The 12,233-nt window shown below is 37.1% G+C and overlaps 1 pseudogene; it reads left to right on the forward strand.

The window, feature by feature from the left end:
- LOC101581711 overlaps positions 1-9,682 on the forward strand; it is a 48,625-nt pseudogene extending 38,943 nt beyond the window's left edge.
- The last annotated feature ends 2,551 nt before the right edge of the window (positions 9,683-12,233 follow it).

A 12,233-nucleotide genomic window follows, 5' to 3' on the forward strand; every position in this document is an offset into this window, starting at 1 on the left:
TGCAATTTGTTCCTTATTTTGTTTCCTTCCCTCCTTCCCTTCTTCCCTTTCCTCTTTTTCCTTTCTTTTGTGGCACTGGCTTCACATATGCTACCATAGGCAAGTGTCCTGCCACTGAACCACATCCCAGCCCCTCCCGCTGGAGTTGCAATCAACTCCATACTTTTCCATTGGCTGTATAAGGTCCTTTATTATTTAGCCCATAGAGGTCACTGACTTCATCTTATACTATTTCTTATTTTATTTAAGCTACATTGATCATCTTTTTGCTTTTGAACCCATCACAGTAATTTCTAATTTGTAGCTTCTACACCTACTCTTCCGTGACTGGATTACTATTTTGGATCCTAAATGGCTGATTTCTTCTCTTTCGTGGGGTCTATTTTTAGATGTTTTCTACTCAGAGGCTTCTCTGACCCTTTTGGCTAAAGAAGTTTCCTGTCCTCTGGCCCCCTTAATCTATCACATGACATTGTTTTATTTTTTTGAAAGTGCTTCTCTCTGATTTTACTTACTGAAATTATCTACTTCTATAGAATGAAAGCTTCATGAGTGCAAGGTTTTCATCTTTATGGTTCAATTCTGTGTATTCATCCTTAAAACAAACCACCTGACATATCAGAGAGATTAATTAAAAAATTGTGGGTTGAAGGAACTAATTAGATGATGTGATATTGCTAGGAAATGTTTTTTTTTTTTTTTTTTGTTTTATCAGTCAGTAGAAAAACACCAGGACACAAGAAGCCCTGAGAGAATACTTCTGTTATTAAAAGTTTTGTAATTATTATTCCTTAGAGACATCCAGAAATACCTATCACTCTACCCTCAACTCTGCAGTGGCTCCCAGAAAAGATGATAGTTTATACAAGTCTTGTTCCACAGTCTCTGATTACAAACAATATTATAACATGTGGCTAATTATTATTATATGTATATTTGTATTAGAACAATAATAGTTATAATTTTTCAAAACACATTGTATGGCTAGTACTGTTAGGCATTTTACATATATTCTATCATTTCTGTCATACAACTCTGCAATTTAATACAGTTCTCCACATTTTGCATATATTGATGTTCATAGAGGTTAAGTAACTTGTCTAAATTCATACTGACTCTTCAAACTAATATTCAAACCCATATCTCTGACTCCAAAATCTGCACTTTTTTATTTTTAAAATATCACACTGCTTTCTTGATATAGGGATTGTTTTGTCTCAAAAAATCTGGCCCAGATCTTTAGAGACAAGTTAATTGTGCAGCCAGACTTGGTTGACACTGTGGCAAAAGCACTACTCCTAAATTGCTGAATATACTACTTTAAAATGTAGATGTTGGGGGGCCGGGGAGATGGTTCAGTAGAATAAGTACTTCCCAGGCAAGCACAAGGGCCTGAGTTCAATCCCCGTTTCCGCAAAAAAAAAAAAAAAAAAAAGTAGATTTTGAAATGCAGGATGTCAAATACTATGTCATAAATCCAAAAGGCAGGGGATTGTATTAGCAAAAGTAGACCCTAGGTCATTACAAAAATCTCTGAAGGGACTGAGGAGATAGCTCAGTTATCTAAGCACCTGCTTGGCAAGCACAAGGCTCCAAGTTCAATCCCCAGTACTGCATGTCATGCTGGCCTTGGAACCCTGGGCCTGCTGTGGCACATGCCTGTAATCCTAGTGCTGGGGAGGCTAAATGAGGAGGATCACTATGAGTCTGAACTGTGTAGCGAGACCCTGTATCAACAATAACAACAAAAAATAATCTGAAGTTTCAGAGGGATAAGTTTCCCTGACAGTCTTTCTGATTCAGGCAGGGCTGGTGTGCACGTGGTGTTTGACTGTTGCTGTGGCCTGGGTAGGATGTACACCCTGGAAGGTCAAATGCTAGAAGCTTGGGCCCCAGTCAGATAGTGTTGGAGATGGTGCTTTTATGTGGTAATTAAGTTATTAAGAGGGCTAATGTTTAAGTTCTCTCTTTCCATTTAACTGTGTTATACCTTCAGTTTTTATTTCTTCTTTTGAGTTCTTCATCTTGTTCTCTGAATAATTACTGTGAAAACAACAATACACAAGTATGTATTAATTAATTATTTATTTTTGTATGCATTTAGTACAGGGGTACAGGGTCTACAGGGTCTCACTACATGGATCGGAGTCATAGCGATCCTCCTGTGTTCAGCCCCCCAAATGCTGGGATTACAGGCACGTGCCACCACGCGCAGTCTCGATCACCGTCTCAGCATGCTCCAGGGGCGGGGCTGGCATGGCACGCCGAGGATCGAACCCTGGTCACTGTGCTCTGCCTAAGCAGGCGCTTTAGTCTGCTGAGCTATCAGGCCGGCCCTTAATTATTGTAACTGTCCTATTAACCTGTTTTGAAACTGTTTCACTGCTATTTTATCTTTTTTCTCTTAAAATAAATTCAAAAAGAAGAGAGCTAATTTTTTCTTGCAGTGAGTTCTTGTCTTCACAGGACTGGATTGCATACTAAAGGAGATTGTTGCTATAATGCCAATTTGGCTTCCTTACCTGGATTTCTTGCTTCCTCTCTCACCAGGTGACTTCTCTCACTCTGTTTCTTGCGTGTGCTCCTGCCTTGTCATGCCATCCACCACACTGTGATATAGTAAAGGGCTCCTCACTAAACACCACTCTTATGCCCTTGGACTTCCACAACTATGAGCTAAATGAACATCTTTTGTTTATAAAACATCCTATCTCAAGTATGTTGATATAGCAACAGAAAACATGCTAAGACAACACTCAGGGAGTCTGAGCAGCATGATAAGCTTCAAAGGCACTCTATAGAGACAGTAAAAGACCCACCCCCACCAAGGAAAGCCAGGAAGGGGAAAAACCCAGATGTTGCTTTTACCAATCTTGAATTTCTCATCTCACACAATGCTTATTCCCTATTAACTTGGGTAATCCTAACAGTATGGAAGGCTGAGGCAGGAAGTTTCTAAATTTAAGCCCAGCTTTTTGACCTGTGATTAGAGAACAAATTTATCTGGAGAATGGAGATTCCAGAAACACAGAACAACCTCCAGTTAGTTCAAGAAGAAATTTCAACCACAATTTCTGATAGAGACACACAAGAAACAAAGATGTGATTATAAAAACGACACTAATGAAGGATATTCTCAATTTTTTTTAATGTTAAGATTCTTTGCAAGCTGGAGAGATAGCGTAGCGGTTTACGCATTAGGCTCTACAGCGCGACTTCGCAGGTTCAAGCCCCTGCCCTGCCTTTAGGGCCAGGGAGATGGCTCAGTGGAATAAGCACTTCCCTGGCAAGCGCAAGGGCCTGAGTTCAGTCCCCGGTTCCACCAAAAAAAAAAAAAAGATTCTTTGCAAAAGATTTTTAAAATGCGGTTGTTGTATCATAAGTAATTTCATATAGTTTCTTTGTACTTGTTCTAAAGGGTTAAGTAAAGTTAATTTCAGGGCAAAGAAAATCTCACAGTTTTATTAGGGACTCCACACTAATGAATATTTAATAGTTAATTTTAATAATTATTTAATAACTAAATGAATCTCTTCCACTGTTCTGGCAGGTGACAAGTTAGAGAATCCCTTATATCTCTTATGCAAGCTGATCACAGGCCATTTTGCACCGTCTCAGAAAAGGTCTGACAAATCACAGGAGACTCCATCTAAATTTCACACATTTCAATTAATTCTCCCTGAGACTGTGTTTGACAGTATAAGCAGGGCTGTGTAAGAAGATGGAGCTCCATTTAATGGTGTATCAATTTACAGTTGTGATAGCATATTTTCACATGAGCCATAAATCTTGCAGATTCACCAAACTTTAGCTTGATTTTCAGGCTTCAGTTTCCAGGAGATTGTCACCTTTCCTAGTGTCCTAATGGCTTACTTTAGAGTCTCATTTCAGAATCTGACAAGATGTCAGGGAAAAACGAAGTCATGTTACAAAGCAGGGTGAGTATGAAATCCAGACTATTTATAACTTTGCCCTTTTAAATTATAGGGTACATAACATCAAGCTAAAGTTATTGACCCAAATGACCCAGTTGAGAACAGAGTCTCCGAATTTTAGAGTTAAATTATAATTTGGAGTGAGCCATTAATATTTTGAAACCTACAACACAAAATTTTCATAGCCTTATCAAGATATAACACACAAGATCTATAATATAATCCATCCTATTAAAGTGTATAATTCAATGTTTTCTCATATGTACTCAAGGTTGTACAACCAAGAGTCACTTTTTACTTATTTAGATTTATCTATTTTGGACATTTCATAGAAAGCATCATTTGATGTGTCATCTGCTATGACCAGCTTATTTGCTTAGCACAATATTTTCATTCACCTATGTCACAGCATGCATCGATACATTTTTATTAACAAATACTATTTCAATATATGCGTACACTACAATTTATTCATCAGATGAAAGATACTCAATTAAATTTTTTTCATAAGAAAAAATAGCTCATGGCTGTTAGTTACATATGTTCTGCAATAACTTCTTTTTTTTAAAAAAATTTATTTATTTATGTGTGTGTGTGTGTGTGTGTGTGTGTATGTCCAGCTCAGCCCACCAGGGGGTGGGGCTGGCTGGCATGTGGTGCTGGGGATTGAAATGTGGTCCCTGTGCTTTGCTAAGCTTGTTCTAAGTAGGTGCTTTAGATCACTGAGCCATCTCACCAGCCCCTCTGCAATAACTTCTAAATCGCAGTTGAAGCCTGGAAATGAATTCTGATATAGAACATGAATTACAGAGTATGTAGTGTTTTGTTTTGGTCTCTGGATTAGCAGACTTTCCTCCAACATTTGTGTACATCACATATCGGGCAATCTTTGGGTCCTATATAGTGAGACCAGCATTTGGTAAAGACTTATTCGTGATGCCCAGATATCTAAAATAGCCAGGAACTTCCACATCAACCCACAGTAAACTCATTCTCTAGATTCAGGCCTTCCAAATTGGTCCAACTAAGGTGAGATTGTGGCAGAGAGATGAATTGTCTAAGTGAAGCTCATCCAGAGTGATGATTCATTATCTCTAAAGAACACTGTGAGTTTCTTTTGTAAACATAACCTCAACCAATTTTTGCAGAGATGTGTAACTTGCATGTCAGTAACTATTTTCATAAATGGGTTGTTATTGCAGAAAAAAAGTACTTATAACCCTTACTATAGCAACCCTAGAGAACTGAATCACCACCATTATGATCTATAGACAAATAGCATCAGTTATTGTAGGAAAGAAATAACACTCTTAAAGCAGTTATAGACCCACTGGACCAACATAAGAGATTTATGATTAAAAGACTGACGGGGGGGGGGATAAAAGACTGTGACATAGGATGTAAGAGCAAACAGGGTTAAAGAGTGGCGGGGGCAGGGATAACAGTGCTCACAGACTCACCCATGAATGGCCTAGAATTGCAAGCACAGTGTTTTAATGCTTTCTCAGCTACTAGATCACCAAACTACTGTGTCTGTTTACACCATGGTAGATGCAGATGGTGTAACAATGGTCAGAGTGGTGAATGGAAGTAACATATATAAAAGTGCCTAGAACATGGCAGGTATTCTGCCAACTATTAACCTTATCAGAAAAGAGCTAAATGATTCCAATCTGGCTTAGGTCCATTGTCAATATAGAAATGTCTAGTTTATAAAATAATTTTCAAGTCCTAACTACTGAAGCAGATTTTGAATAATTTCCATACAACGCACTTAGAAAAATGCATGGATTCCTCTAGAAGCTGGTATACAGCCAGCTCAATTCAATTCAGTGTGGTACTAAAAGCAATCTACAAATGAGACACAGTTCTGTCATAAAGAGGCCCAGAGTTACCCCTACCATGTGCCATATGTGAGTTCAGAAGAAATATTTTCACAAGTCCCTTGTCTATGAAAAACTAGATTTTGGGGCTGGAGAGATGGCTCAGTGGTCTAAAGCACCTACTTGGAACAAGCTTGGCAAAGCACAGGGACCGCGGTTCGATCCCCCAGCACCACATGCCAGCCAACCCCGCCCCTGGTGGGCTGAGCTGGCCACACACACACACACACACACACACACGAAATAAATGTTTAAAAATAAATAAATAAATAAATAAATAAAACTAGATTTTAAAAATGTATTAAAAATTCATGGATCTAAGTGAGGTATAGCAATGTATGAATGGAGATTTAGAACAATGGCTAAGGAGGAAAGATTAAATTATTTGTCTATCTTCATCTCTCTAATCATAAGAAAAAGGAAGAAGCAGCACTGTTAATACTCAAACACCATGGTTCTTCATAATGTGAATAGATGGGGAGATTACAGATATTTTTATCTCTGCGAGTCTCTGGTGCCATCATCTAATGCCAGTAACATCATTCCTTACCTGGGTTGCATAGGAGCGTTTGCTTCCAGCAATGCTCTCCAAAATTGTAACTGTACTTTAGGGGTGATAATTCATCTTCGTATTTATTGCTATTGCAAAGTATCTGAGGCTGGGTAACATATTGAGGAAAGAGGTCTATATCACCTATAGTTCTGGTGCTCCAAGAGTATAGTGCTAGCATTTACTCAGCTCTAGTGAAGACCTCGTGGCAGATGGCATCACAAGGGAAGAAGTGCTTGCAGGAGAGATCACTTGATGAGATCAGAAGCCTAATCAGTTCTATGGTCAAGCTCACCTTTTTGTATAGCAACCTATTCTCACAAGAACTTGCTAACTCCATTCAACCAGCATAAATCTGTTCTGAGGGTGATGTCCCCAGCATCCTAATCAGCTTCCACTAAGCTATCATTATTGTTATTTGTACTGCTTTAGCTAGCATGTCATATCTGTTGTAATGAGTTGTTCTCCCTTCTGTAAAAATACTGGGGAGCTTTGGGATAATAATGTCATCACAGCCCTAAACCAAAAGAAGGACTGAGCCAAATAGATATGAACATGTCCCCCTCAATTAATTGGAAGGCAGAATCTTGGGACAGACACAAGTCAAAAATCTATACACGGAAGAAAATCTCTGAAGAACAGTCCTTTCCTAGAGAAGCCTTGATATCAGAGATATAGCCTACCTAGTACAAAAAATTACAAGGATTATCACAGAAAACAGAATAAAACATTTTTTGAAGTAGAAAAAGACAAGATGAAGAAGAAAAATGCAATCTTAGACCTCTAGCCCACCTGCAAGTCCAAGAGACAATGACACAGACGAAATTGGAAGACACACACCTGAATTTATGGAATGATAACAACTCAGTTAAAGAAACAACTCTATGAGCCTATAGAGGAAATCAGATCAGAAATAATCTCTCAGGTAAAAAAAAAAAGAAGTGACAACTATAATGAAAGAAATGTTTAGCATATCTAAAGAAGACATACGTTAGAAAATAGAGGAGCATAAGAAAATAATGGAAATCATGAATGAATAATATAAGGAAGCATTAGAATGTATAAACCAGATTCAAAGAGACATCCAGGAAATTAAAAATTCCACTGAAAGCTGACAAAAGCATCTGAATGAAACTGAAGGTAGATTTTCAGACCTTGAAACCAGGATTGCTGCTAGTGATCATAAAAGGAAAGTTTTTTACAAATAAGAAAAGAAAGACATGACAATTCAACAGCTGCAAGATGATGCAAAGAAAAACAATACAAAACTGACATGCTTCAATCAAAGAGCAAAGTCAATACAAATGACATAAAAAGATTATTTGCAGATGTAATGGCAGAAAGTTTTCCAAGTATGGGACCAGAATCTGACACACAGTTCAGCGAGGCATGTAGAACTCTAAACAGCCAATACCAAACTAAATCTACAACCTGACATATACTAATCAAGATCCTAGAAATTCAGTACAAAACTAAAATGTTAAAAGCTCTTAGAGGAAAAAAATCAGAAATAAAGGAAAGTCCATCAGAATCATAGCTGACTTCTCAACACAAACCCTCAAGTCAAAAAGAACTTGGAGTGAAGTATTACAAGTTCTGAAAGAAAATAACTTCCAACCCAGATTGATGTACCCTGCAAAACTATTCTTCAAACTTAATGGCCTTGTCTTTTATACACACATATACACACATATATGAAAAAAACAAACAAACTTGTATAACCCGACATAAGATTGGTACTGTTTCATAGAAATTTGCAATGACTTTTAAACAAGGGTTCATCTATTATATTTTTTATAGTCCTGCATAACTACTATATTGAGAGCTCTTTATTGTTCATCCAGGAGCATACTGCAACTTCTCTTGCCTTTTGAATTATGCTCTTTGTTATTTCCTATATGCTACTTCTGGAGATATTAAAATATTGCAAGTTTGTATAACTAGAAAATCTTACTTTTAGTTTTCAAAGGTATGTTTGTTAAGTATAAAAATCAAAGAGGACAGGGGCTGGGGAGATGGCTCAGTGGAATAAGCGCTTCCCTGGCAAGCGCAAGGGCCTGAGTTCAATCCCCGGTTCTGAAAAAAAAAAATCATAGAGGACAGATCTTTTCTTTCAGTCCTTTAATTAGTCTAGTTTCTTACACACTTGATCCTTTTTTCCTTTCTAATGTGGAATAAGGTGCTATTTAATTTTGTTCTTCCATAGCTAATATTTTTTATGTATATGCTTTAATGATTTTTTTCTTTACAATAAGTTTTGGACAATTTCATTTTTGTGTATCTTGGTATGATCTTATTTTAATTTCTTGTGGAAAAGGTTCATTTTTCTTGGAAATATGGTATTACAAGTTGAACTAAATTCAGAAATTTTATATCTTTAAGTATTTATTGCCTACTCCTTTCTACTTTGAGAATTCTAATTATATGAATATAAGTTTCTTGGTTTTGACACAGTGAACTATTATGACAGCTGTGAATTCTTTCTTAATTTTTATTTTGGACAATTTTTATTGTTATATTCATTTATGTTTGTAAATAGTTTATTTTCAATTTGCAATCTATTAAAAATTAAAATAAATTTTTTTTAAAAAACAAACTTAATGGAAAAAAAATATTTCCATGACTAAGAACAACTTAAGAAATTCGTGAGCACCAAACCAACCCTACAAAGATTACTGAAAGCTATTCTACATAGAGATAAAAGTGACCACAATTCCAAAAACAACATCAGAAAAGAAAACACCAGGCAAGGTAAAAAATTAAATAGAAGGGGAAAGCAGAGAACCAATAGCAAGAAAATAACATAGTAAGGATAAGCATATATCCTTCAGTTAAAACCATGGTTATATAGTTATAACCATCAAAGTAAAAAATGGCCTTGATTCACCATTTTTTTTTTGTATGTTAGGGAAGGGTCTACAGGGTATTCAGGGCCTCACTACCAGATCAGACTCATGATCTGCCTGTTTACAGACTCCCAAGAGCTGGGATTACAGGCTCACGCCACCACTTCCAGTCTCAATTGCCATCTCAGTGTACCCTGAGGGCAGGGCTGGCATGGCAGGCCTGGGGATTGAATCCCTGGCCCTTGTACCTGTTTGCAGGTTCTTTAATCTACTGAGCTATTTGGCTGGCCCTCAATTCACTAATTTAAAAAAAATTGGCAGAATGGATCACGAAACAAGATCCAGAGTGGCATCCATCTCCCACTTGGCCCCATGGTGGCCCTCAGACCGCCTCGTGAAGCTCAAGATCATCAAGAAGAGGACCAAGAACTTCATCTGGCACCAGTTAGACTGATACGTGAAAATTAAACGAAACTGGTGGAAACCCAGAGTCATCGACAACAGGGTGTGAAGGAGGTTCAAAGACCAGATCTTGACGCCCAACATAGGTTATGGAGGTAACAGAAAGACCAAGCACATGTTGCTCAGTGGCTTCTGGAAGTTCTGGTACACAATGTTAAGGAGCTGCTGATGTGCAACAAGTCTTACTGCACAGATTGCTCACAACATCTCCTCTAAGAACCGCAAGGCCATTGTGGAAAGAGCAGCCCAGCTAGCCATCTGAGTCACCAATCCCAATGCCAGGCTGTGCAGTGAAGAGAACGAGTAGAAGGCCTGTGTGCATGTTTATTTGTGCTTCAGTGAAACCACAAACCATACAAAAATACCAAAAAAACCCACACAAACAAACAAACAAACAAAAAAACCAAGATCCAACAATACGCTGTATAGAAGAAACACACTTAACTCAAAAAGAAACTCATAGACTGAAAATCAAAGGATGGAAAATAATACTCTATGCTACAGGAACTCAGAAAAAAGGAGGGGTAGCTATTCTGTTTGCAGACAATTGAACTTCAAACTAAGAATGGTCAAATGAGATAAAGAAGGCCACTGCATACTTCTTACACTGAGCAATAAGGCAAGAAGGAGAAACAAAAATCATACTGACTGGGCAGGAAAAAATGAGGCTGTATTCATCCATAGCACAAAATTGACTACAAATAAAATCCTTAAAAGCCTACAAAAAATATTAATATTACTACATGGAATTTTCAAAGCTATTAATATAAAATCAACACAGAGAGTCAATTATATTTCAGCATATTAGCAATGAACATTTGTAACTTCAAATAGAAAAAGTATGACACATCATAGCATTAAAATCCCTGAAATGTTTAAAGATAAATCTAACATCGTATCCAAGATAAATTAATACGCTGTCTTAGTTACTCTTCTTTCATTGCTGGAACAAATACCCAACACTCAAATGAAGGAAGGAAAGGTTTATTTAGCTCTCATTTACTAGAGGTTTCAGTCCATATTCAACTAGGTCCAAGGCAGAGCCGCACATAGCAGAGAGCAACCTTTTATGGTGGTGGCAAAGAGCAAGAGCACAAGGGAGAGGTAGCAGCAGCTCAAGCAGCTAGCTTCTCTTCCCTCCTTACATTGTGATGCAAATTACCTGCCCCAGGGCAGGTACAACATCCACACCCACAATAATTGTAAACTCCAGAAGCCATCCCAAGACTGCATGAGGCTTTGTGGGGACACATATACACAAACCATAATATATACATAGTCACATAAAGGCTTACAGGAAAACATTTATAGCAGCTTTATGTATAATACCTTCAAACTGGAAAAAATACAACAGATACAGATAAAAACAGTGTATATGTGAACAATGATGTATGACTCAGTAGATACAAGAAATGAATTATGTATACACACAAGCAAGGAATCACAAACAGCATGCCCCGTGAAAGAAAGCAGACACACAACATTGCATGTCATATGAGTTCATTTACCTACCTGTTCTGGAAAAGTCAAAACTGTAGGGACAATCACAAGAATAGTGGTTGCCAGAGACTGGGGTCAAGGTGGAGGGTTGACTATGTGAGGGTACAAGGGAATTAGGAGAGTGCAAAACAAATATTCTGTACTTGAGTGTAGTGGTGTTACACAGCTGTATAATATTTATCAAAACTCAATGTGTTCGCAAAATTCTAAAATAAAATTCAATAAATCTTATTTTTTAAAAATCTGATTCCAAAAACATAACAAGCACAAATGTTGTGGTTGTTATGTTTTGCTTTGCTTCATGGTTCTAGTGATCAAACCCAGAGGTAATCTATCACTGAGCTACATCCCCAGGCCTTTTAACTTTTGTGACAGGGTTTTGCTAGCTTGCGGAGGCTGGCCTTGAGTTTGTGATTTTCCTGCCTAAAGCTCCTGAGTAGCTGATATCACAGGCATGCACCACTGCTTCTGGCTAAGAGTGAATAACTCTTAAAAAGAAAATAGCAATCATGACAGCAGACTTTCTATATTTTACAGCTGGAAGATGTAAGGAGTACAAAGCATCATGAAAAAATTATTCTAAGAAATGTATCTATTTGGGTTTTTTGTTTTGTTTTGTTTTGTTTTTAAGACCTGATACTTTAAACTCATTTTGAATTCTTTTTAAGAGTTTTGAATTTTATTCTCTAAGAGCATATTAAAACTCTTAAGTGTTCCAAACTCAGTAAATTTTAATCATTGTATTCTAAAAAAGATAATATTTTAGGAGAAACATGGATTTCTGTATGTTGGTAGAGCCGCCAAAATATGAATAAAGTAAAATATGTTTATGACAAAATGCTCCAGAGTTGTTACCTCATCAGTAATGAAGCTAAATATAAGTAGATTATTTGTAGTGACTTTTTAAATTTAATTACTGTAATTTTCAAAATAGTCATTTTATTTGGTGAGAACTTTGATACATTCTTTTTGGTTCTTTAGATATGTTTTGCTCTAAGTTTTGGACCTATTTCAAGTAGTTGACTCAGTCTTTTCTTTTTTCCTTAGTAAGTTAACA

Source organism: Octodon degus, unplaced genomic scaffold (genome assembly GCF_000260255.1).
Source record: "Octodon degus isolate 3935 unplaced genomic scaffold, OctDeg1.0 scaffold00114, whole genome shotgun sequence".
NCBI lineage: Eukaryota > Metazoa > Chordata > Mammalia > Rodentia > Octodontidae > Octodon > Octodon degus.